Genomic DNA, 26,562 nt, shown 5'->3' on the forward strand with positions numbered 1-26,562 from the left:
AGTAAAGGTCAGGAGTCTATTCATGAGACTTCCAAAGTGTTATTGTTAAAACATCTCTTTGCTATGTCACTGTTTTCCCTTTCCTCTCCTCATTCAAAATAACACATTGTCATTAGTGACTTATAAGGCTCTCCCTCTAAGCACAGCATATCCAGCTTTCCTTCATTTTTTCCCCCCAAGCTTCCTTCCTATTTAAACAAAGAATTGTTTTAGTCATTTGGGACTGAAATATTCCTAGCCTTACTATCATGAAAAAATAATATATCACTCTCTTTTATAGAGTGATTTATAAGCACTGCAGTTTTATTGCTTTTGTGAGCTGCAGCATCATGATTTGTTGAAATAGAAAAGTTATGTTCTAATATGGCCATTGTTGCAATGTCCACTCTAACCTTTCTATGACTAATGTGGCCAAAACTTTAAGCTTTTAATACGTTAGTCACTTTATGAACCCTTGTAAGTAATACCTCAGCAAGAAGGAAGGGAGGAAGGCATGCTATTATAATTCAGTAATGTAGTGTACAACTAATCCTTGTACTCATAAGTGCACATTGTCACTTTCATTGTATATCTTGATTTCAGACAGCTTTAACTTGGTATTTAATTTTTTACTCAATGACTTTTAAAGTAAAAAAATATCCATAAGATCATCCAAAAGGGCATTTTCAGTTATTTGGACTCTGATTTATTACTTAGACAGCCTTTCCACCGAGCCTGGTGTTATGTCTCTGACCAAGTTGTGTCCTATGTTAAGGTCATTGTCCCTCATCTGAGCAAACTGAAGCCAAAACTTGTCCACTACATACCAGAAATTAATCAGTTCATTGCTAACCTACTTCGGTTTTTTTTCAGATTTGTCTGCCTTTATATATTGAAATGGTTCATTCTCGTTATAGTTTATTCCACTACTTTTCTCTACTACGTTTTTTCTACTACTTTTTTTTTTTTTAATCTTCTTGGGAGAGCATTTATTCACCTATAACCATGTTACATCTTAGTCCCCATTTTGGTGACTTGAGCAGAATGAGCTCTGTAGGTTTCTTAGTGAGGCTGAGAAATATTTTCTGTGCCTTTTAAAGCACTCTCATGAAATTACGGAATGGTTTCTGAAGGAAATGCAACTTAGATCATCACAGTGTCTGTCTAACACCTTCCCACTCTTTTCCTCATACCTTACTGAATCCTTGGCCGCTTTAAGTCCAAACTGTCAGAGGGGTGACAGTCTCAGAGTCTGTGTATTTAGAGTTGTATGAAAATAGTTGCAGTGTGAGGAGGTGATACACATCTGTGCTGCTGAGAAAGGAGAAGCAGCCAGAGCTCATCCAGCTGCCCAGCCTGTGCCCATGGGCTGCTGAGCCAGTACTGCCTAAGCAGGGCCATAGTGAGAAGACAGCAGCAAACACATTAGAGGCAGAAATTCCTGCTGCAGAAGTAGAAGAGAAAGGAAGAAATGAAGAATGCAATTTCATAGGAAACCAGCTTTCCAAATTGTTTCACAAGTCCTGAACCTCAGGCATCTCTACTGGATGCAGTGCTCCCCGCTCAGAAGAAACCTTCCTTGAAAGCACATGTAGGTGTTACAAATTTAAAGATGCCAGTTGTGTCAATCATTATTTTTTGTTGGGATTATATTTTCTCTTTTGGGAATTTTTTACATCTCTATGCCTATGAATTTGGGCTTTGTTGATACTAGCAAACATGTTATGATTATTAGGCCAGAAATTCTGTGTTATACAACACTCTACAGTGCTTTGAGTAGAAGCCACTCGGGTGTGACTTTCAAGACCTTTCTGTGTCATGCTATGTATCTGCCATAACAACAGAATAAGATACTCCATCCAGCTGTGACTGTCAGCCACCTGGTAACTAATGTATTTTGTGGTGACTTTTACTGTCCCTGCCATTTTATAAATAATTGTCCTGCCTGTTGCCTTAAGCAATTAATAGCACAAATTCTGATACCCCATGCCCCATCATGGTGACAATCCACCAATTCCATCTGTGAATGTATGGACTCAGGAGATAGTCTGTCATCTCTTGGATGAAGCAATTACTGGTCAATGTGTGTCAGCTGGAAGATGAAGGGCTCTATGCTCTGAAAGAGGTGAGTTTCAATTCTCACACTGTCATGTCAGTGATTTTGGGGTGAATGGCCACCTGAGGTCAAGATGATTTGCATAGAAAAGTTAATGGTGATACAGTGCAGTGTGTAGAGGTCAGGGCATGTGACTGGTGATCAGCATTTAGGGAGCTCATGGGACATGCACCTGGGAATGGACTAAAAAGTAAGAATATAAAAATTGCTCGCTTGTTATTTTTGACAGTTTGCAGGTATCTGTATATATTTCCTTTGTGTTTGCATTTTTCAAAGGAAAGTGCTTTTATCAGCCTTGTGATGATATGAAGCTATATTTTTACTTGCAGAAGCTTTGGCTGATTCAAAGCTCATCAATAAATTTTCTATTCATGAAAGGAAATGCACACTTGATATCATGCAAAAACAAGACAGGACATGTTTCCTGCAACAGAAAAAGGGGTTTTGGCAGGTTTTGCCCAACATGCTATATTACAGCAGAAAAAGGAGTTTTGGCAGATTTTGCCGAACACATTATATTACAGATGTATATTTTATATATATCACATTGTACAAATAAAAATATAAATGCATAAAATAAATTTAGAACATATAATACCATGATCATATATTACTATATACTTTATGTATTATAAATGTATATTACAGCATCGGGTTCCTTGCTGCAGTGCATTTTTGTTTGGCATTTTTGATAGTTCTGAATTTGTTGTGTCTGAATGGCTAACAGAATGGTTGTGAGGAGGTAGCCAGAGTTGGAATATTATGTGCTGTGAGCTAAAACTGTGAAAGGTACAGCAGTATGAAATAGTGGGGAGGTGTTACTATGAGCAGAGAAAAGGGAAACTAGGCTCAAATTGATGGATTTATTTGCTCTTTTTAGTAGTTTCTCAGCTGTGGGAAATTTGCATCATTCCATCTCCTGAGGATATTGCAGTGTGTCTGAGCTGGCCACAATGCATGTGAAATTGTTTCAGGGAGAGCTGCTTGCAATGGCCTAAAGGAGGGCCAGGAACTGAGTTCAGGGTTTGGTGGTGTGGACAAACAGAACCCCTTTTCTGGGCTCATTCTCTTGTGTTTCTGCAATGCCATGCTCCAAAGCGGGGGTAGGCGAGGAAAGCTGGATCCCCATTCACTTTTGTCCTCAAAATTTTAACAGATGCTAAATATGGTACACATCCATAAACTACTGGTTTGTTATTGTCACTGAACTTTAGAGTCCAAGGCTTGAATTTGTTGCATTTCATCTTCCAAGTATTTCTCATTAGGCATTATTTTTGTCCAAGCCCTTCCTCACTGTAAATGTATGTAGGCTGTAATCAAGTAATTTCTTAACCACTTGAATGAACATAAATAGATACGGTTTTTCAGTCTCCAGCAAACAGCTGTATTTTCCTGCTTTAGCCAGCCATCCCTAAGTCTTTGCAGATTTTCAGCCTCATTTTTTGAAGCTGGATCTCTTCAAAGAACACTGTGTTCTAGCAGTGGGCTTGTGGATGCCATATGAAGAAAAAGTGCCATCCCTTTGCCATTCAGTATTATTTCCCTGTTTCTTCACCCAAAAATCTTTCAAGCTTTTAAATATGAGGTGTTCTGCTCAATTAGCTGTCTTGTAGAGCCCCAGGGCAGTTCCCCATTGTGGAGAGTTGATCTCCATTCTTTCTTCCCAGTTGCCTAAGCTTCTGTTTTGAAAACACATTTTGCTTGACTGGGCATGATGTACAGGCGAGACAAATTGCTCTGACTGCTCTTCTAACCTTTGTGATACCTGTATATTTTCTCAGCAATTCTGGATGTATTTTTAGATGATCAATGAAAATTATGATTCTGCACCTTCCCCACTGTTTTTTAAAGATCTGTGAATCAACTAGTCCTTGTTTAACCTAACATATCCTCCAGTGACTGCTAGAAGATTGCATTTTTTCTACAGTTAATATCGAACAGCACAAGTTGAATATGAAATCACATGCTGGGCAGTTACTTAAGAATGAAGCCTTCGTACTTGCTTTTTTGTTGAAACTTGCAACATCTCTAAACAAAATTTTATTGATTTGACTTAGTAAATTTCCTTTAAATTATGGCTGCTCTTGGTCTGTTAACCATTGCACAGCACAGCTGGGCATTCCATTCATTACTAAATAGTTTAGTCTAATCCACGTTTTCCTGTGGCTCATGAATTTATTCTGAGAGTGCACACAAAAATTTCTATCATGAGTCATTGATCAATAAAGACTGAAAATGTTTTTTCTTTACTTTTTGTTTTGGCCTCTGAATTAGATTGGAAAAGGGAAAACTTAGATATCAGTTGTTCTGGTGTAAATGCAAATTCCTTCTGGCGAATGAAAGAAAAAAGTGGAGGGTGTGAATAAAACAAATGGGTATTTTTAGACTTGATATGGAGAACAGCAATAAAATCAGGAACTTTGCAGACAAAAGTGTGGGTTTGGCAAAAAACAATTTTCACTTCTAAAAGCTATTTAAAAAAAAGGTGGGAGATTTTTTTGATCACTGTCTCCTAAAATATCACGTACATTATTATCTATCTGTAAAAGTTTGAGTGATGGCTGTGCAGTGTTTAAGAATTTTTTTTTTTAATTCACAGAAGAATAAACCTCCTTTCCATTTCTCCAAGTCCTTCTGAAATGCTTGTTTGGCAGTTGTTGAGAAGACAGAAGAAAAAGGCCCAGGTGGAGAACTTCCCCATGTAATACTTCCTTTGGCTTGCATTTTCCTTGCTCTTGCTCCACACTATGGGCTGGGTACAGTATAAATGAAGATGCTGGGAGATAGCTACACAGTTTTGGAGGGTGCCCACTCATAAATAACTTGATGCAAGATGAAGATTTCATTTTGGATGTTTAAAACTGAGTTCTTCAAGACTTGTTTTGTATGTAAATACAAGGAAGCCTATACAAGAAAGCACCACAAATAAAACCCTTCTTTTAACTGTCGGTCTCAAATAGAGGAAGCTTGATTTCATTCCATGTTCTTTGGAAAGGCCATTTCTACTAAGAGTACTTCATATATTGCTCACTGATTAGTTGCTTCTCTGTAGTTGGACATATATTAAAATAAATATATATATATATTATTATTATATACGAATATGTAGGTTTCCACTCTTTTGTAATTTACACAGACAACAGAGCCAGAAGCCATCTGAAACTAGTACAACACCTACAAAATGCTTACAATTTGTTATGCAGATAATTAGCAACTTTAGTTCCTTTTTCTTAAGAAATACAGATTCCTTTAAAAGTAGTTACTTAGCATTTACCTCTAGTCTTTTTCTTCCTCTCTGAGTCAGCAGAATTTCTCCTGTTCATTTGGAGCCAATGGCTCCAATGAGACTCTTACGTGGGAAGCACACTGTACACCATGGTATTGAATCACACTCATTTTCCCAAATAAGGATCTATGAAGGGTCTCATAATCACAATACATTTTTTCTTACTGTCATGGCTTTCCCTCTGGTCTCCAAGAGAGAACAAGAGAGATAAAGTAAATATTTTTCCCCTAGATTTTTTTCAACTTAATATACCTTCTATTATAGTAGCACAACAGTAGGACAGCATACTGTAGAAGAGTAATCTGCCTGAAAGAGATGGCACATGCACAGTTTCTCTGCTAGTATAATGTCTGATAGACATGATCAGAACAGAATTCACAAGGCAGACTGCTCTTAACACTGTCTATAAATAATAATGCTGCTTCCAGTGCTCTAGAGTAAGAGTGATTGTCCTTCTGTCTGCCTTTGATAGCAGACAGATAGCTGGGAAGCTTGTAATTGTCTCCTAGGTGGTTAAGTGCCTAAAGAATCTGGGATTCAGATTTAAGTCAAAGGAAGAAGATACCTTTGAAGTGATTTTGAATAGTGAGATACCTGCCTGCAATTGAAGTGTCTTGCCTCAGCCTTTGTGAGTACAGAGACAAAAAAGAGAGGTTCCTGCTGTAAAAAATTGTAAGGGCTTCAAAAAACCAATTGTAGTGTGGAGAGGGGTACCCACATCTTCCATAAAAAAGACTTTCCCAACACATGCGTGTAGACAGGAGCTAGAAGGGCTGTGTCATGAGCTACTTGTTTGAGCATATCAATGGGCTCCTGGATGGGAGTGCACAATTTTCTCAGGAATGTGCTGACTGACACCCACAGGTCAGTTCTGGAGCCTAGGATAGCAAAGGCACCCTTGTGATTGTGTACCCAGTTAGTTATGGGGAGAAGATGTACACATCATTTGTAAGCAGTATAAACAGCTATTCTCTCAGTTTTGTGGGGTGAAATGTGTGTCTGATGGCTGTTTGGTAGGAAAAGCATTTGTGTCTGCAACTGGGTCTGTTCTGTTGCCCTGATGAAGACGGATTATGTCATTGGCAATTTGTCTATAAGAAGGGCTGTTGCAGCAATTAGCTTCTAACTTGCATTTCACATTTTCTACTCATTAGCTTTGATAAATGAAGAGTGCTTAGGATCAGAAGTGCCTCCTGAAATGGAAGGGCTTAACCATGACACCTGCATATGCAGACACAAATTGAAATCACTGCTGCAGTGTTTGCTTCATATCACCACAGCTCCATCACCTGCTAAATTGCTTCACTCCAGTCCCATGTCAGGTCACGTTCCAGTGATCACAACATCCATGACCTACCTGTGCACTTAGACAAGCAGGGGAAATTTGCACTCCTCCTCCACTGCCTTGCTTGCTTTCCCTTGCGTGACAAGATGAAATGTGTGCTACTGGACTGGAATAAAAGAGAAAGCCTCTTGCAACTTCCATGACATGATGAGGATGGCATGGTGCAGGGAAACAACTTTCAGAGTTGGTCAGTGGTCTAGGAGCCTTAAAAAACATTGCTCAGCTTATGCTTAAAACATCTACCAAACTGAAAAACAGTCATAACACCCAAACACATCCATCACCACTCCAAATCTTTCTCTGATTAAACTGTTTGGAATTCTACTTGGCAACAATAAAGAACGGCATTTGAGAAAGGTCAGAAGAAACATTTTCAAGTTCAGTCTTCTGGAACAGACACATTTTTAGATTGCTCAGCCATAGCATGTTGATCACTACTGTGACTTCAGAGCTCTGCTTTTCTGGTGAGGAGGATGACTGTAGGTAGGAGGCTCAAACCTGTCTTCTCGCTCTTATGGTATGGCCACGAAGCAAAATTCCTTCACGGTTGGCTTGGTGCATCCCATGGGCTGCTCCAACAGTGATCCCCTGCTATTAGGTTCTATTTGGTTGGGCCAGGGTTTTATGAGCCTTCAAAAGGGAACTGAATATACCCAAGGACAGCTTGGCTATTGCCTTTGGAGGCAAATAATGAGCAGGATGGCTTCTGCTGCAGTGTTAGAAACAAAAAGGTTTAATAAAAGGCAAAATAACAAACAGAAAATCCGAGCCAGGTACAGAGGTCTGCCCCTGGTGCAAACACCTTCACAAAAGCCTCGTGGCTCTTTTGTTTTATTCTTTTCTACTTGATGGGCCAGGCGGGACTTTTTGGCTTCTATCCAATTAGGTGACCCCAAGGTTTTAGTGAAATCTCTGGGGTCCTCTAAGGTGGCTTTTCACTTGATTGTTGGGAGGAACTTCTGGGCTTCTTTCCTTTTTTGGGGGACAAAGGCTAGCTTTGCCACTCTGTCATTAGGGGGCACTCTCCTACACTCCTACACCCTGCCAGTGGCTCCCCGTGGATCTCCTGACTCTGTGAAGGATGGGATTCTGCTGAGGTGACAGCTGGGTGCAGAACAACTTGGTGATGTTGGCAGTGGCTGGCCCTGCTCACTCCCTTGGACTGAGTTAGCTGGCGCGCCCTGTGCCGGGGTGGTGGCCGTGGCTGTGCAGTGGTTCGCTGGACAGTCAGCTCCTTTAGAGCATCACTTTTTCTGCCTGTGGCTGAAGAACCTCTGTAGACTAGGGTGCTCAGGGTGCTCCTCCTGTTCTTTAAAAAACAATGAAAATAAGAAGCCAAACACAACCTCTTTGTTCTTCAGTGGCATAAATTCATTTTAAATAGTTCAGCTCTATCCAGCTTGTTGAAACTCTGCCTTCAATATGCAAAGCATAAATGCCACCTTCCTAGCAGAGGCCTGAGCACTAAGGCTTCTGTATGTCAAAAGCTGTTCTGCAGAAAGAGAAATGCACTTGAGCTACTGCAGTTATTACTTGGCTACCACTGTAACTGGTTGCAGACAAACCTATGGAAAATTCACTGGTTTGTATTTGCTCTTTTTAGTGTTAATAATGCAGCACTGGGGACAGAGAATGGAGAATGGAGCTGCTGAGCTGCAGGACTACAACCTGAGATAATTCACACAGTATTTTGAGTCCCCTTCCTCATCACTAATAGAATTCTTGATAAATCCATTTACTCCCACCCAAAGCTGAATTAACTTCCCTCTGTCACAGTAAGTTTTTTGCTCTATCTCTATACAAATGAAAGTGAAATTATTTTACCAAGTAAAATACTTCCCTGCCTCCAGATCTTCCCTTTTGACCATAGCTAGGTACTCAAGTACACATGTCAATCCACTAGGCCAACATTTTCAAATAATTACCTCTGGTCTGTTGTCATTGGCCACCTATGTTTTAAATGCCATAGGGTGTGTCTGTCCTTTAAAAAAGTTTAAACTCCTCTGTGAAATAGAGGGAACAAAAGCTGTTAAATACTGTGGATGCATATTGGGTCTGTCTCCTGATCTTCCACCAAGCAGAAAACTGCCTCATTGATGTGGACGGTTTTATGTGAAGAACATTCTGTATAAATCTGAGTCCAAGTTAAAACACTGGCTTTAATCAGTGAAGGAGAGATACTGGGTAGCAAAGAAGTAGGATCTTCTTAGATAAGTCTCCATGTTTAAACTTCAGGACAGGGCTCAAAAAGCCAAAAGAACGTGCCACTTTGTACACATGGCTGCTTTGCAGATGCAGCTGTATTTGTCCACTGGAACTATCGTGACAGCAGATCCACAGTTGTACAGTTCTTGGCAGGAAAGCTTAATGTATGCAAGGGAACAGCACGGAGAAGCAATCTTACTCCTTGCAACATACTTGAACTGACAAGTCCTGATGCACATAATTCTCCTCACCTGCACAGAGCGAAGAACAGATAGGAATTATACCTTACTGGATCAAATGTTGTCTTCTCACTCCTTTACATCCTCTTTGTTGGTAGTAAACAAACCAACCTGTCCTTTAAAATGACCAAATGTACTCATATTGAAGAGTAATCAAAGTAGTTGTTTAGGCTTTGGTTACCCTTTGCTGGAAGCTATAGATGACTTTGTGGGACATATCTGAGAGCAAGGAGACTGTCGTGTTTATAATCACTGAGGAGTGGTTAGCACAGACAGTTTAAAGTAATCTCATAGCTCTATTTTTAACTAAGTATTTCAATATGAAAACAAAGATGAAAAATGTGTCTCCTCCCCTTATAATATCTATCCCCTTAAGATATTTTCTCCTGTTTAGTGCAGGTAGGGTTTAACCTTGAGATATTTTCTGTAAGAGACATGGGAGCTTTGGATTGGAGAAAATGGAAAAAGACTCATGATAGCCTCTTCTCTGAAAATATTAGCATATCAAGGCTTAAAATGTTTAATGGTAGTCTTTAAAAATCCTTTACATTCACTTTTATGGATATGAAGTGCAATAAATGCATTTTACCACCAATAGCACTAGAATAAGGCAAACTAGGACACTGTACGGTTAAATATATAATATGAGATTAACTGTACATATGTTTATTGCTGCAAAAGTCAAGGAATTCTGACAAATGGAACACAGTCAGTCTGGCGAGACATCCCAAGGCAAGCCAGGAATGTGTTGTCAGGCAGCAATGACTTCAGCCCACAGCCCTTGCCAGCCTCCCTCGGTCAGGTCCACAGTTCCAGATCACTGCTCTGCAAAGGGTCACCACTCCCTTCCCGTTAAATCACTGCACAAAGGACCAAATCTAAAAGTGGTTGGCTGGGGTTTTTCCATTTTACAAGAATGTATCATGACTACCAGACATCTAATAAGCAGTGAACTTGTTTATGTGAACAAAATATTCAGCCTGTCAGATGGATTCCCTTCTTCTTGCCCTTCTCAAGTGAAGTGGTACTCACTTAAATTTTGCTTGTTTTCTTCAGAGCTTGTTAAAACTATGAGGGTTTGCATTTTGACAGCCAGTTTATCCCCACCACAGTGTGGTTTGTTACCTTTACTTTTTTCCTACATTCACTCTCACATTTGTTTCACCAGGCTGCTTCTGAGGCCACATAGTGTCTAAATTTCTTAGAAAAGAATCTGTCATTGTGGGGGTCAAGTGGATGAGGAAGTCTGTGGCAGTCTAAAGGTTTTTGCTTGCTTGCTTGTTCATTTCATGATTAGTAGAAAATGTTCTTCATTCAATGACTGATTTACTTACAGTAAAGTAAGTTTAAAATGTTAAAAAATACTGTGTGGGAAGTGGACTTTAATCTTCCCAAAAGAGACACTGGCCTTCAGTTTTCAGATACTTCAAATGTACCTAAAAATCATCAATGGTTAAACAGAGCTGCTTCCAATAATATTTTGATGGCTTACAAAGGTCAAACTAAAGGTTAGTTTAACAATTTTAAGTTGCATAACCTTCAAAAGACAGCGACAGCTGAAATAACTCAGTAATTTTACGTAGCAATCAATATAGTGGCTTGGAAGCATGAGAAGGGATATATAATTTTCAGAACTCACTGTAAAATCCATGTGGGATGATTTTACCAAGAGAGATGTCTTTTTACTTCAGGGTAGATAACATACATTTCTGTGGTTTTGGGAAAAAATCAGTAAAGGCAAAGTACTTCAATTTTACCATGAGGCCAACTCAGAAAAAATTTATTCTGTCCTCATTGACAGTTACTGATTCATCTGTGAGTACACCTAGAGCTTCCTTCTGTTTTTATGCTGGTATATCTAGAAATTAGTATTAATGCTTGTTGGCGTTCATCTAGGTAACAAATGTGAAAACTAAATTATTTTATATATTTTTGTACTCAGTGGGAGCTAAAATCACAGAAGGGTTTTTTTCATTCTTTGTTTCTCCCTAGCAGCGTCTTGTCATATAAATGCTGTCATAATTTTGAGGTGAACATGTTCAAGCCTGAATTCTTGACAAAGGTAGGAATTTCAGGTCTGCGCTTAAAAAAAGGAAGGGTAAAAAAAAATTCAGCCTCAAATGTATTGTTGACTGAAAGATGATCTTACAGCTGCAGCTGCGGTTTTGGATTTGGAGACCTTGTGATCCCTTGTGTTTCTTCTGTAGTTGTTGTCAGAGATGTTTCACCTGTTTGATTGTGCCCTCCATTAACCCTGACTGCTACCTTAGTCTGCAGATAGCTCCGTTCTGTCTCAGTTGTTTTCTCCCAGCTCCAACATTTAAAGTCTCAGCCTTTTAAGAATGAGGATGTCATATATTTTTTGTGTCTGATATTGCAGTAGCAGATGCCATGAACACAGACATGATTTTTTGGTAGGAATTAAATGTGGACTTTTGAGTGCACAATTTAGTTTGATCAACAACCTAGAAAAATAATACCAGAAAAAAACATTAAGGATAGAACATTTATGGGAAAATATAAGTTATTAAAAAGAATAATTAGTGCAATACAAATACAAACTTCTGAGTATGTTGAAATGGAATATAGCATGACCCATGTTTTAGTCTTCCCATGTCTTCCAAAAGTATCTTTGAACACATGTTCGAAAAGTCACGTTAAAATACATTAGCATGTTTGAGAAAAGGATTTGCCATAGTATTTTTTTACAATCCTAGCATTTTCTTGAATTCCGAAACTGAAAGTTGAATAAGCTTAAAGAAATTAACAGATAAGTAAGACCTAATTTTCTTTCCCTTGGGATTACACATCTTTATTTACCATTTATTTTAAACAATTGAGTTCCTTTGTAACAAAAAAAAAATCCTCTTATTAAAGAGATTAAATATTTCCTGAATCAGAATTTTTTTTTTTTTTGCTGACTTCAGTTGATTCAAATCAGTATTTGAGGGAATTATTTTTCTAATTATTTTTTTCAAATTTTATCCATCTCTAATTTGGATATACCAGTCTTTGCTTTGTTATCATGTATATCAGCCTATGCAGTTAATTAGTCCTGGAAGTTTGCCATTATTAAAAATTAATTTAGTACCAATTCACCCATATATTTTTCAAATCTATGTTTGAATTATGTACTACTTTCTTTAGTCATTGACTAGAGCAATTAATGGCATGCATGAGGTTTTCTCCTTCATAAAAATCATTAAAAATTCCTCTCTTTAAATGGAAGAGCTCCATAGACCTTGTTCTGTTGTGACACAATTACAGTGGTTTTCTTGTTCCAGCTCCTCAGGAATGTATATCCATTAAAGAGTCATTAGATAAAAGCTTACAATCGACTCTTCAGTGGGAGTAAGAACCCAGTCCCCAAGGCATGGAACACTCTGGGGGACAGGCTGAATGCAGATACTTTCTGACTTACTCTCCGTGACTATTGATCTTTCACTCCTTCCTCCACGCTGCTGTGGCTCCAGTGCATGGATACCAACACCGAGAGTCGGGTAAACCCAGGGAAAGACTGGATTTTGCTGTCTTCAGCTACATCTGCATTACTAGATTAAATAGATGAAGATCTTCCTGGATGCTGATGTCAGCCGGCTCACAGAATAGCCCACATCTATGGCAGGCATTTTTTTCACCTCACCTATGGGGAAATGTCCTTATAACCCTCCAACTCCCAAACTGTGCTCAGGAATTGCTTAAGACAAAGTTGGTTGATGTGGGCTGTTAGAAATATGGTTAGTAATTCATAGAAATAAAAGGTGTATAAAATATATATATGTGTAAAATAAACGGCTGGTACGCAGTGGGGGGAGAGATTTTTCCCCAGGATGGTGAAACCGGGGCAGATGGGCAGAGAGGCATCACCACATTTACATGGGAAGGAAACCTCGGCTGCACAGGAGATGGGCATTCACAGGAACATGCACCCAGTGATGCCCAAGAGATGATGGCCTGGACAAGTTACCTATCTGAGATGACCAGAGCCATCAACACCTTTCATCTGAATGCCAGATTCCGGAAATCAGGGAAGTGTATTATTCTATTCCCGGACGAAGGCTTTGTGCAGCCTGAACCAAAGAAAGGAACCAACTTGAATATGAAGAACTTAGAAAAAAACAAAAGGACTCTGCTGCGGGCAAAATCAAGAATATAAGAACCACTGCCTCAGAGCAGCCAGTGTGGATGGGGAGGATTTGGTGCTAGCGAGACCAAACCCACATCCACCCAGCTCACCTCCTGGGGGTGGTACGCTGTCCGATTGATTGGTGGCTGTCAGGACTGTATTATGGTCGCAAAATAAATTTTATTTTTAATTTTTTAAATCAAAATTGGCTATTTTTTATTTTTAATTTATAACATGGGCATATCTAATACTGTGGGCCATCCTCAGAGTTTATGAGTACAGACAAAGCTATCCCACTGACCAGGAATGTTCCCTGGAAATGAGGCTGAAAACGAGCAAGCCCCAAGGTGCTGAGGTGCCCTGCAGAGGCAAGATGACTTTTGGGCAGGCATGGTTACAAAAACTCCTGCCATTAGCCACTTCCAAGTAAAAATGGACTTTAGGAGATGTTTTAGTACAAATTTCTTTCTTGGATTCAAGTACCTAAATGCAACCCTGGCAGTCCTTGGCTTCACTGCTCTTCAAAGAAAGTTTCACAGTGACAGTAGTGCAAAGCACTTCAGAATAGGAATGCAAAGCACTCCTGAAGAGGAATGGCTAAGCTTAAAGACAGGGCCAGGGTGCATTGCTAGTGCTGGCTTTAAGCACTGCTGTGGGGTTTGCGTCAGTGGGAGCACTTGGCCAAATGCAGCATAGATGGTGTTTCAGAGGAGAACACCCCGCAGGAGCACTATTGAACACTAACCTACCCCAACGTTTTTCCATTTTTGTAGAGCCCTTCTCTTACCTTCTGAGAGGAGGCTGCATCCCTCATCTCAATGGGAGGCTAGCATATAACAAGCCATTCTAGTATGGGAATTTTCCTGGTCAGTCTGTGAGGTAGGCCTTAGTAACATCTGATGATTCCAGCTGGAGAAATTCTGGATCATGGAGTTGCTGTTCATGAAACACTGTTTACTTATCTTTTTCTAGTATTCAGCTGGAGTGGTGGTGCAGGCTTTGGAAACTTGACTTTTTCATTGAACTGATAAAATCTTTGAAGGTGCAATTCTGAGTTTCTTCAGCTGTTTCCTCATGACTAAGAGCCTGTTGTATTCCACAGACAGTTTGTAGTTGACTGTCCTACAGGCAGATTTATGGGATGTTTTTAGGTTACCATCTTCAGCTTTCTCTTTGTTTCTACATTTTCCCCAGCTTCTGTATAAGTAGCTCAAGCTGAAATTTCAATACAGCAAATGTAATGTTTTATTTTTATACAAAATCAGATACAGAAAGAAAGAAATGGTTAAAAATTTTCCCTGATAATGAGGTTAGATGGAATACATATGCTGTGTTTATTTGTATAAAGAACAATATGGGGAAAAAAAAGAAAGAAAAAAAATTATGCAAAAAATCCCTTTGCTAAATCTCATGGTATGTTTTTAAGTGTTTGTTCCTGTTTTTCCACTCCCTTTGCCTTCCCAAAATGGAATGACTGTTTATATGGAAAGAAGATGGCAAAAGGTAAAAAGCCATCTTTTTAAAACTGATGCTTTATTCTGCATCAGTTTACAGCACAGGGTATCTGACCACAGCTGTTTTTCTGGGTTCTTCTAGTAGGTGACACAAAAATGTTGATAGAAACTGGTAGTGCTACTGCAGTTCAGTTTTGCATATCATCTCTTTGTATCCCAGTTTGTTCCTATAGGCTGAAGTACTGGGGGTTTTCTTGACAGAAGTAGTTTTGCCTGCTGATTTTATAGTCAAGATTTACAATGGAGCAATGAGTATGGGTGTTTTGCAGTGTTTGTGAGTGTACATGATGTGAAAGTCCCAGATGCAACGCAATTCTGGATCCTATCTCTAGTTTCAAGACAATCTGAGACCCTAGGAATGAACAACACTGACTTTTGTCCTATTAAAAAAAACAAAATGTTTTTCCCCTCATAACACAGTGCGTGAGAGAATTTCATAGCCAGGGTCAAGTTTTCTTTGAAGACTGAGATACCAGCTTTTTGTATGCCGTGGACATGACAGGTTTCTGACTGATGTTTGGTTCAGACGTATACACAGAGTGCCTGAGGCACCCGCTGAGCCTAAACAAAGAAGCCTGGGAAAGGTCTCACTATATCTATTGTCTTACACTGACATCGGCCTTTCCATTACAAAGGCCTTCAAGACCTAAAGTAATCAATAATGATGAATGTGGTTTTTCCCTGTGTGCATCTGAGACAGATGGAGAGTCACCGTGGACAACAATAGCCTGCAGACAAGGGCCTTGACACGGTTGTTTAAAAATATCCCAAAAACTGTACATAAAAGAAAAGGTACAAAGTTTTGTGATTTTTTTTTACATATTTGCCTGCTTAATTACAGATTCCTTCAGCGAGCAGTAACTGCATTGCCTGCTTGCATGAGGATCAGTGCTGTCGCTGAGCAGCATCCATCATTCAGAGAAATTACAGTTTTTCCCCTTGATTTTCTCTCTCTGTATTGCCACTCCTTTCCAAAAAGCTTTCTTTCTTTTTCTTCCTCCATCTCTCTCTTCTCTTGCTTAGGCTGGTTCACAACATGTGGGTTTACAGAGGCATCATAGCTGAAAATACACACCTCAGTTAGTTAACCTTGGGAAGAAACTGATTATAGAGTGTGCTGCATTTTTAACCTCCTTATATGTAACTGTTCACCTAGGATTGGATGGAGGAATCCATCCCAGTGGCCTATCCTCAGAGCGGCTGCAGGTATCACCATGATAGGCATGGACCTAGGAAAGTCTCTTGCCCACGGGGCCAGGAGGCTGGCTTCACGTTGAGAGCAGATGCTGTGTATACCTTATCCAATCCCTGCCTGCTCACATTTGTTCCACCCACAGCACATCTCCCCTTCGGCAGAGGCATATCCCAGTCTTCTGACAAATGCAAACAAAAGGAAAATCGAAGCAGACTGCAAATGATCAGAACTTCATTATTCTCCCAGTACTGCTTTTGTTTTTCAGTTGCCTTTCAGTGCTCTTTTGTGATTCCACTAGAGGTGCAGATGGGTAGTTTGGGATGGATGATGATGAGTCCTTACAAAACCTATAAAAGACTTTTCAGTAGCACTCACCTAAGAAAATGATTTTAGTAAAGCTAGGAGCAAACAGAAATACAAATGTGAATCTCTTAAGTTGAATTTGGTCCTTGTTTCCAATGGGATGAGAAAAGATCTTTCCTGATTAAGTGTTAATAACCTAAAGACCAAGTAAGCATAATAGCGTTTTTTTAATTGTTATTTTTAAAATTTTTATTACAACATATTAGTAAATAATCAGAAACTGGCCTTAGAATATTTTACTTAGGATTCAACAGACTGTGCAGTAATAGGGGTAAATGGTGATCTATTACATGAAGGACACAAGATATCTTTATGTTTTAATTAGTATAATGATCTTAAGGTGGCTAGCTTTGCTCCTGAGCCTATGATCCCCGCCCCATCCATAGGCAATCTGGGCTGTGTGAACTGCTCCACTGATCACCTAAAAGGACATATAGCAATGCTGTCCTGCTTTGCTTTTCTGGTCAAAGACTTCTGCTCTCAGTCATCTGCAACACCTTAACTGAATTACTGACCACTGTTACTATCTCTGTGCATTGGATGGGAAAAAATCCCATTGGAGACAAAGTGTGTGACATCCAGTGAATACTTCTTGATTCCCAGATTTTAATTTACATGCTCCCCATCCATGACTGTGTTTCCAACTTTTTCCTTCCCTTCTTTTCTCAGTATTAGAGCTCTAGGAGAGCCCACGTGGTCTGTTCACTTCAAGACCCATTTCCCCCCACAGCAGCGGAAAGAAAAGAGGAGGGATGGCACTTTTAATAATTTATTCCAGGCTTTCCACATGGGGGAGGCGGGGAAATTGAAGGCTTCTGAAATTAGTGGGGCTGCACTGTTGCAGATGAAGACACCATTTAGCTCAGGATCATGCTAATTCCTCCCTGTGGACAGCCTTTGGAAGAAAACAAAAAAGCACACTCAAAGACAGATTGCTTCCTTTACATTAATAACAAAAGTGTTTATTCTAGTAAAAAGTTGGAAAGGAGCAATTAGAGACTACAGGGAATATACTAAGTGAAAATGTGCTTTTGTTTATCCTGGATTACAGATAATTTACTAAATTGCTGTATTTTGCTTCTTGTGGTCGCCAGTGGCACAGTGACCCAGTTGTGGTAATGCTCCTCTGCCATGCTCTGGAAAATCCAATAACCACTGTGGCTGCCCCAGGGAGCTGCTTGTAACTGCTCACTCGCCCCATCCTCAGAAGTGTCCTGTGTGCCTTGTACAGGGAATTTCCATGGAAAGTCCCCTGCTGCTTGCAGCTGCTGGCTACAAGGACAGCAAGCATGGCATGGCTTGCCCTGTGAAGGGAGAGGGATGGCAAGAGGAAAGTGATCCTAAAATTAATTTCTGTGGCTTATTAGTAGTAATTCTATATTTACAATGTGCCTAAAAAGCCTTCATCCAAATCTGTTTGGCAAACTGGTTAGCAGTTCTAGCCCAAAAAAGTTTATGTATCTAATCACTACTGATCAGAAAAGATGAAGGAGAGAATGAGATGGACAAATAAAAATGAGCCGGTGCAAACTTAACTTTTAAAATAGCTCTTTCTTCATTATTTTATGGTTTGTCCTGAAGCTGTGCCTAGTCCCCATGTGTTTGGATTGTCCCCTTCCACCCTTCATACACCAAACTAAGCGCAGAGCCCTTGCATCTGAGGGATGCCCAGCCACTGCAGGGGGGAATCAGGTGATCCCAACAGCTTTCAGCAATCTCAAAGCCTCTTGCTTGAGGGTTGGTTTGCTGGAGTGTGAGACACTGTGAGTGTACTATAGCTTTACCATTTGTGTGTGTGTTTGTGGCTTTTGGACACACATTGTGACTCTTGGGGATGGGCCTGTGCAGGGTCAGGAGCTGGACTTGATGAACCTTGTGATTCCCTTCCAACTCAGCACAGTCTGTGATTCTGTTATCTGTCTATCTAGCTCAAACCATCTGGTGCTCTGAAGTCACTGATATATTTCCTTCAAGGAGATTTGACAAGGTTTCTTAACAAAAATGAAGGAAATATTAAGAAACTGCTAGTCTTGCCTGATTTCAGTCTGGTATGGCCTCTAGTATAGCCCCAGCTGTTCTTATTGTTGTCCACTGTATTTAAACAAAATTAAAAAAAAAACCCAAAAAACAAACCTATTCTAATCTCTGCTATTATTTAAAGTTTCCTCTTATCCCTTAATGACTTGTGCTTGGTTCTAAAACAGAACACAACAGCTTACAAAGATGAACCCTAAAAAACCCTAGTGATAATCAGGTAGAGTAACCCATCCTCCTCAGATACTTTCCTTTTTTTTTTTTTTCCTGACCTCTATCTGAATTTTTTAAATCATATGTTTTGAAGATCTGCAGACTTGAATGTACTGAAGTAGCTGATTTTGCATAAAGCACCAGGTTAAATTCCATCATCATGGCCTGCCAGTCAGTCTCCCTTACTTCCTGCAGTCTGAGATCTGTAGCTCATCTTTCTGCAGCATGGATGGAGAGGGAAGCAATAATTTATATGAAAAGGTAATTGGTCTCTCTTGCAGATCACTGGTTTCATGCTTCTAATAAGACATCTATCATCAACCAGTTGTAAGTTTCCATCTTCAGATAGTTTCAACGCAATGTGTTTCCTCCTCTGCCGAATGTACTGCAGTGACCTTTTTTTGAGATGGCTACAGCCTGGGCATCGTTAGCAAGTTCCACTCCTTAAAAGAAAGCCTGTAGGTTTTTGGCCAAGCAGAGGTGAGAAAGCACTGATGTGACTAAAATTGACACTAAAAGCATCTGTTGCTATGAAAAGCAATAAAAGTCTGTAAACCATGAACCATGAACAGAGAGCAGATGCACAATCTTGGTTGGCTGGTCAGTGCAAATCCTGACAGCTCTGAGCTCTTTTCCAAACCTGTCAGCAGCACTTCTGTCTTGTATGAGATGAACTTTGAATTTCTCAGGCTCTCACAATCAAATCCTGATGAGTCACAGGACCTAGAAACACATGAAGGGACACCCCATGAGATGCTGAACATGGGGACTGGCCATACCAAGTGTTATTCCTACAAGAGGTGGGCATCCTGTGAGCAGCTTCTTGATGGACTTCCCTCAATAATTGCATGAATGTGATGTATTTTGTCCTGTACTAGGTAAATCTAGGCTGGATGCAAAACGGTGTGGCCACACCATCTCCTGTGTCTGACTAACAGTGATTAAGTCCTAACCATTTCTCTGGCATCAGTAAGTCCAACCATCTTAATTAAACCACAAATGATCAATGTATTGACTGCCAATGGTAGATACATCAGTCCAAACTGAAGAGAAGGAAGATGGAACCTATTCTTCCTTAGAGATCTGGCTCCCTGAAAAATCAGTGGTGGCAAAATAAACCCTGAAATGAAACTTGATCTGACTCCAGTCCTTCCCAGCTGGCTCCTCTTTCACAAGATGCAAGGGCTGCATCCCCAGCAGCCTGAACACGGCCAGGACTGTTTTTAGCAGCTGGCAGGGATTAGCCACCTCCACCCACAGTATCACCTTCTCTCTCCCACCAGCACAGAGTGGCTGCAGGAAGGCAGCAGCTGGGGATGGTCTCAAGGCTCTGCTAACTCCCAAACCACACCTGCAGATTGTGATAGTAGGGTGTTCTGAAGGCTTGTTTTGTTCTAATAAATGAACAATACACATGATTAAGTTTCGAGCACTAGGAACATACCTTGACACTGTAATAGATATACTCCAGTAGATATAGCCAAGTAGCCTAAGTTCTAGACAAAAAGCTCTGTATTTTCAGCCTACAGTAACTGTTATCTTGTTTCTCAAACACCCTCACTTTAAATTTCTGAGGCACCCTGGAAGCTGCCACATCAACACACCACATAATTAAGCAGATGTTTGATCTGTGTTGGATATTCCTTGCTGGTAACTGACCCTCCATTTAGTCTTGGTTTCCAAAAGCAATGCTTGCAGTCCACAAGGAGTTTAAATTATACTCTTGATACTGAAATTACAGTGTTAATGCTTTAAATTACACTTCCAACTCGGACATTACCTTTACTTATTCATCAGGCTCACACCCAAGGGGCCTTCCCTTTCTGCAATTGGTCATTGAGTGGAAAGCTTTCCTTCTGCCTGACCCATGCAATCTGCTGCAATGAGCAGCACGGTGTGATCGTGTGTCACAGAGCCCATGTGGTGCCTTCTTGAGTTATTTTTGCTGTACTGAAACTGCCACCTCTCCTGGGCTCTCTGCACTGTGTGGTGGGAATAATGTTGTGTTTGAAAAATTCTACCCTTTGTAAATTATCTTGTACCCATTGTACACCCAAATGGTACATAAGTAAGGGCTAATAATAACAAGAGCAAAATCTACTCCAAAGCAGTTCTGTATATAATTTGTAAGCTTAATGGAGCTCACTGACTCCTGCTCTTGGTCTTGAGGATACTCCAGTTCTGTTCCTTATCTTGAGGGTACTTCTTACCAGGTGTTTTTTACTGGTCTGACCAAATGTGCACAGCTCACGTGCTTGTTAGGAGCTCATTGTGCTTGGTGTGTCTCAATTTCATGTTCATTAATGAACTCCATGGTCCTCATTGTCTCTTGCCCTCCACCCTTTGCCCTGCTGGGGGTTTCTCATGTCACAATCCCACCAGAACTTGTGGGCCTCTGTGTTAACTGAGAGCTGCCAACCAAACTGCATTTACAGATATGGAAGTGGGAGAAGTCCCTGCATATATAATTTTGTTTTCTCTTATACAATAGATTCATTTTCTAATGTATCTATGAATGGAAATATGTTTTACTAATCATTTATTACCCACAACTGTCTAGCCAAAAATGTAATTTAATGTTGATAAAAAATGCTTAAATGTAGCATTACTTAAGTGAGCATCATTACCAAAATATAGGGGTTTTTAAAGGTTTGTTTTGTTTTATATTCTCTTGAATTTTATTTTGCATTAAATTAAAAATGGAACCTTTGAAGTTTCCATGGGTACAGTAATTTTATTTCATGGGATTGCAGCAAGACTTCTCCATTGCTCTATGATGAAAGGACGGTATTTATTTTCTGTCGTGGAAAATAATTACTTCACCCCATATGACTTTGCTTTCCATCACCCAATTTCCAGATTACTCTCAAGTGCAACTGTTTTTATGATTCTTGACTTGTCCACGCAGCCTAGGAACCATTGTAACGTTCTGGGTACCTCTTTATGATTGGCAGTGGCAGAGCTGATCTTCAGCACTGCACAACAGATTGATAAGTCACTGACAGGTAGCAGCTGTGGGGTGTTTTTTGCATAAACTTGATAAACCTTGGGAGCAAAAATAGTTGTTCAGTTCAACTGTGCATTGTGCACGACTGACCCAGCCATGCTACCACATCCTTATAGTGGAAAATGACTGCAATAGCACAGCTGATGTACCTTTTTCTGCTCCTGCATTGTAATTCTGTGGGTGAAAAACCTTCATGAGCTGCACCCACCTCACCTCTTCCTGCTAGAGAGGCCATTCACTGTGTTTCCTTCAGGAAGCACTGTGTTGCTGAGGAGGTAAGTGATGTCCCTCAGCTATTGTGCCATGGGACAGAGCAGATTTTCTTAGGTAGCTTCTCCAAGCAAGTGCTTTAACACCAGAGTACTGTCAAAATCAGTGTCTCTGCCACCTCAGTTGATGGTCTTGACAGAGAGACTAAGGACTAAGAAGATCTGAAAGTCCAAATTCCAGGGAAATATTGAGTATGAAGGGTTAATTACACAGAGAGGGCATGTGTCCAGACTGGCGCTGAGGGATCCATTTTTTTACTTGACACTTTTCTGTCAGTTGCTGTTTTCATTTCCCCAGCTGTTCTGGGGAAGACACTCTGGCTGTGCAGGGTACAAAAAGCCAGGCAAGGACCAGCCTGAGTCAGGAGAGGCTGTCAGGGCCCTACCCCCTCAGTCTGTCCCAGCTGGTGTGTTGTCCCTTCCCGTGGTGCATGAGATGGTTGCTGTGCTAGGCTGTAGGTCCCTCTCCATGTACAGCAGGGTTACATTCAGCCCACATGCTTCAGTTTGGCACAGGAAATCCAGTTCTTTTCTCTCTTCTCCGTGGCAGAACACACTAGTTGTGATTAGGGTTTTTTCTGCTTATAGGTATTTTTTGCAAATCACCCATGGTGAAAAAATAAGGCTGTGCATTTCCAAGAAAGTGAAGCTGACAAACAAAAATAGATAATCTGTCCTTTAGGTGAGTTTTCTCTGCGGTACAATGTGTGAGCTATTGGAGCCTTGTGGAGAAGAACAGTACAAATTGCATGGTCAGGGACTTAATAATTCTTAGGTATGAATCATTGCTGTCAGAGTTTCTATGGGAACAGAGAAATAAGTGAATATTTAGGCTATTTTCACATTAATTCTGTCAGATCATCCAGAGGTTGTGCAATGTCTAGGAGCATGCAAAGACACAAATAATTGTATTATTTAGATTTCGCTAGTTACCGTTACTGAGTTTTTTTGAAAAGTATGTTTTATACAGCTTAGTCACAAAACATTTAAACTCACCAGAAGACAAACAGGACATTTGGCTGTAAGTTCAGAACAATGAACTCATGAGGTTTATTTTTATGTGCAAGTTCAGCCTGGATGCGTGCCATGTAACACAAAAATCCAGTTACCACTTAATGCCTTTTTTTCCTCCCTTGAAGTGATGAGGGCATCTGGATCCCATTTTAAATTGCAAACTAGGCTTTTTAGCTTTTTCAAACAATTTGCATAGCTTGAACTAATTAGTGCTTAGGTTGATGTGTAGGCAGTAAAACAACATGACCCCAAGCATGAGAGAGGTGAATGAGAGCTGCATGAATTTTGGCATTTCCTAACTTTTGAGAGCTAGGATTGGCTACTCAAACATTTCAATGTACGCAGGGTATACACACAGCGGAAGTCACGCAGTAATAGTAGAAGGGGACTCCTAGGATAATCTGTGCATGTTTCCCAGCATTGTAAATGAATGTTCACAGAGTCTAAATACACAGTGTAATGTTCTGTTACCCTGAGCAAAGCCAACAGCCTCAGCCAGATGCATCTGTCCCTCTTGAGTTGAGCTGTTCACTGCAATCCCTGAAGCACGTGTGAGCTCCTGACACCAGAGGTCTAATTTCTGTCATCTGCACTATTTCTGCTGATATTGGGCTGATGTCCCTCAGTTCCAGCTGGCTGGACCAGCTTTGGTCAATGCCCAGCCAATTTCCTCTCAGATTTTGATGTTTTCCTCTCTCCAATCACACTCAGATCTCTGCAAGCAAACCCGTGATTATGTTCAAGAATAAATAAAATATGGTTTCTTGTGGCTGAATTACCACTGAAGTGGGTGCTGCAGGCAATCAGGAGCCCTCAGTCATGTGAAATGATAGAAACCAGAAGAAAAAGATAATTTCTACTCAAGACAAATCTAGTTTGTGTGAAAATGAGAAAACCTGAACTGTACCCTTCCAAATGCAAGCTTCAGATCCATATTTCTTAAAGGGATGGATTGGATTAGGTTTTGCCCAGATTGCAGCACTATGGTGAGAATGATGAGGGATTGCCTTACTACAGTGGTACAGACCAGTGAGGCATTTCTGCAGAGCTATGCAGGAGCTCAAGTTCCAATGAAACATTTTTGTTTCATGATACAGCTTGTTCTGCCAAAAGCATTCTGGCATTTCAATCATGTTACCCTTCAACCTTCTGCAGCCTGCAATTCTTCACAGACAGCTTTGTTACAATTAAGGCTTTTTTTTCCTCCCAGAAGATGGCAAAATGCATTCTCTGAATCCCAGAGACTGGGGAATTACTGTTGCTTGAAGAAAATGTTGCTGGATTTTTTTAAACTTGGCAAAAACATCTTCATTCTTTGTTCACAGTAGTTAAAATTATATGCCCAAAAGTTTCTGAAGCATTTTTCCTTGCTGCAGATACTTTCTTGGCACCTGGAAATGATGACCCCCCCCTCAATGACACTGTCAGAGGCTGGGGCTGGGGAGCAGCTCTGCAGGGCAGCCCTGAGGTCACAGTGGGCAATCAGCTGAGCACCACAGAGCTGTGCTCTGACAGCAAAGGCAGCCAGCAGCTTCTGAACTGTGTGACCAGAGCATGGCTCAAAGTTCAAGGGAGGGGATTGTCCTCCTCTGTGTGGCACTCCTCACACCACATCCAAACACTGAGTCCAGTTCTGGGACCTGGCACAGGAAAGACATGGACAATCTGGAGGGAGCTCAAGCGAGGGCTCCCAGAGTGGTAGGGCTGGAGACTTGCCCCATGAGGAGAGACTGGGGAAGCTGGTCTGGGTCAGCTGGGAAAAGAAATGGCTTTGGGGTACCTAACAGTCCCCAGCACCACCAAAGGGTGGTGAAGGGATAGAAGAGATGGAGTAGGATTTCTCACAATGCTATAGGATGGGAGGGCAAGAAGCAACGGCCCCAAGCTGCAAAGAGAGAGGTTCAGGCTGAGTGTAGGGAGAAACTTTCCCCATGAGGAGGCCGCCCAGGTCACCCTGAGTGGCTGTGCTGCCTCCATCCCTGGAGGGTTTCTAGGCCTTACTGCTCCAAGACCTGAGCAGCCTGGTTCTGATGCCAGTGCTGGCCCTTTGGGCAGGAGGGTGGACTGGGTCTCTCCCAGCCTCATTTGACCTGTCATCTTCTGATCTTAACCAACTGAAAATGGGGTACTGCTCTAAACACACTGAACAAGTGGCAGTGCTGCCAAGATGACAGCAGCTGCACTGAGCCTGAGATCACTCATTGCAGATGTGATGGACAGCATCCAACCAGCAAATGGCAGGTTGCGTTATTCTTCCCTTTTTGCTTTTTAAAGGTAGTTGAGAAACTGTTGAGGTCTGTGCAAGTCTTCCAGATAGAAACCTAACTACCAAAGTTCATCTGTAAAAGCCATACTTGGCCTTAAGCAACTGAGCTCAGGTCAATGCAATGTTACATTTTACTATATGTTATTTGATACACATTCGGTTTGTAAATTGAGAAATAGTGTAGCAGCCCTTGCCAGGGCTGAGCAATCCAAGAAATATTAAGTTTAAAGTAAATTCAGATCTGAACACTGTAGCTGTGTCCACAATCTTGCACACCATCCAGCTTTCCTTAGTATCTATCACTGTTACTGTTTGTTATGACAGCTACGTTATTTGTGGGGTAACGGAACGTTATAAAATGAAGCAAAGCTGTTTAAACTATCAAAATTTCCTTATTGTGTGTACTTTCATCTTAGGTTTCACTATTTTTTGGATCATACAGCTTGTACAGTTGTGTACTGTAGATATGATAAATCTGTATATTAATCTTTGTGACCCACGTTTGCCCTGGCTCATGTGATCTCACTATTTCCATGGCAGAAAAAATAGCAGGAGGCTCAATGTAGAAAATCTGAGGCATTTACTGTGTTTATAAATCTCACTATGGGCCTGATCTTGTAATTCCTTTACTTGGTTAAATTTTCATTATTCATCTAAGGACTGCTGCTGAAGCGTAACATTATGTGTAAGGAAGGATTTGTAACATCAGGCCCCAGTGACATGTTAACATTAGCAGCAATCATCCCTGTCTTCCATCAAGTGGAGGAAATCATGGAAATGAAACAAAAAGTTCTTGTGGAAATGATTAAATCGTCTGGGTCTGCTGGGACAAACCAGAGCATCACACAGGGAAGCTGCAGGTGTGCTGAGAGCAGCCCTGTGCCCCACTGAGAGAAGGCAAAGGGCCAGGCAGGGCTGCTGCAGCAGCCTGGGCTCAGCCCGGCTGAAAGGAGACCTGGTGCCACAGCACAGGGCACCTGGGGGGAGATCTAGTGGGAAAAGGGGCAGCTACAGAGATCAGGGTGAAAGCAGCAGCATTTTCAAGAACTGTTCTTCACATTAGCTCATGATGTCAGGGCATGTACTGGCTTATTGTTCTTACTCCACTATTATAGTTCTTTTTTGTTTCATTATTCCCTTTAGTTTGATAACAAACAAACAAACAAATAGTAATCTAACAGGACACCTTCAAGGCCTGGGCACTCTGCATGCCCTCCCAGGGCAGACCCTTAACCTCCTTCCTCTCATCAGGAGCATCCTGCAGGAGTCAGTGAAGGCTTTCATTGCCTCCCCATTAGGCTGCAATGGCTAATTAGGAACAGCGTGTGTGTATGAGCAGCCCTGCAGCCTGTGCCCAGTCTCAGGAGGGGATGGGGTGGCAGCAGCTTCAG

General features: G+C 40.9%; 1 long non-coding RNA gene across 1 annotated transcript; it reads left to right on the plus strand.

Moving 5' to 3' along the window:
- Nucleotides 1-1,584: 1,584 nt before the first annotated feature.
- LOC135295224 (uncharacterized) lies at nt 1,585-5,042 on the plus strand. The gene is made up of 2 exons (XR_010357252.1): nt 1,585-2,285; nt 4,695-5,042. It is a non-coding gene; the product is annotated as an uncharacterized LOC135295224 (long non-coding RNA).
- The last annotated feature ends 21,520 nt before the right edge of the window (nt 5,043-26,562 follow it).

Source organism: Passer domesticus, chromosome 2 (assembly GCF_036417665.1).
Source record: "Passer domesticus isolate bPasDom1 chromosome 2, bPasDom1.hap1, whole genome shotgun sequence".
Lineage (NCBI taxonomy): Eukaryota > Metazoa > Chordata > Aves > Passeriformes > Passeridae > Passer > Passer domesticus.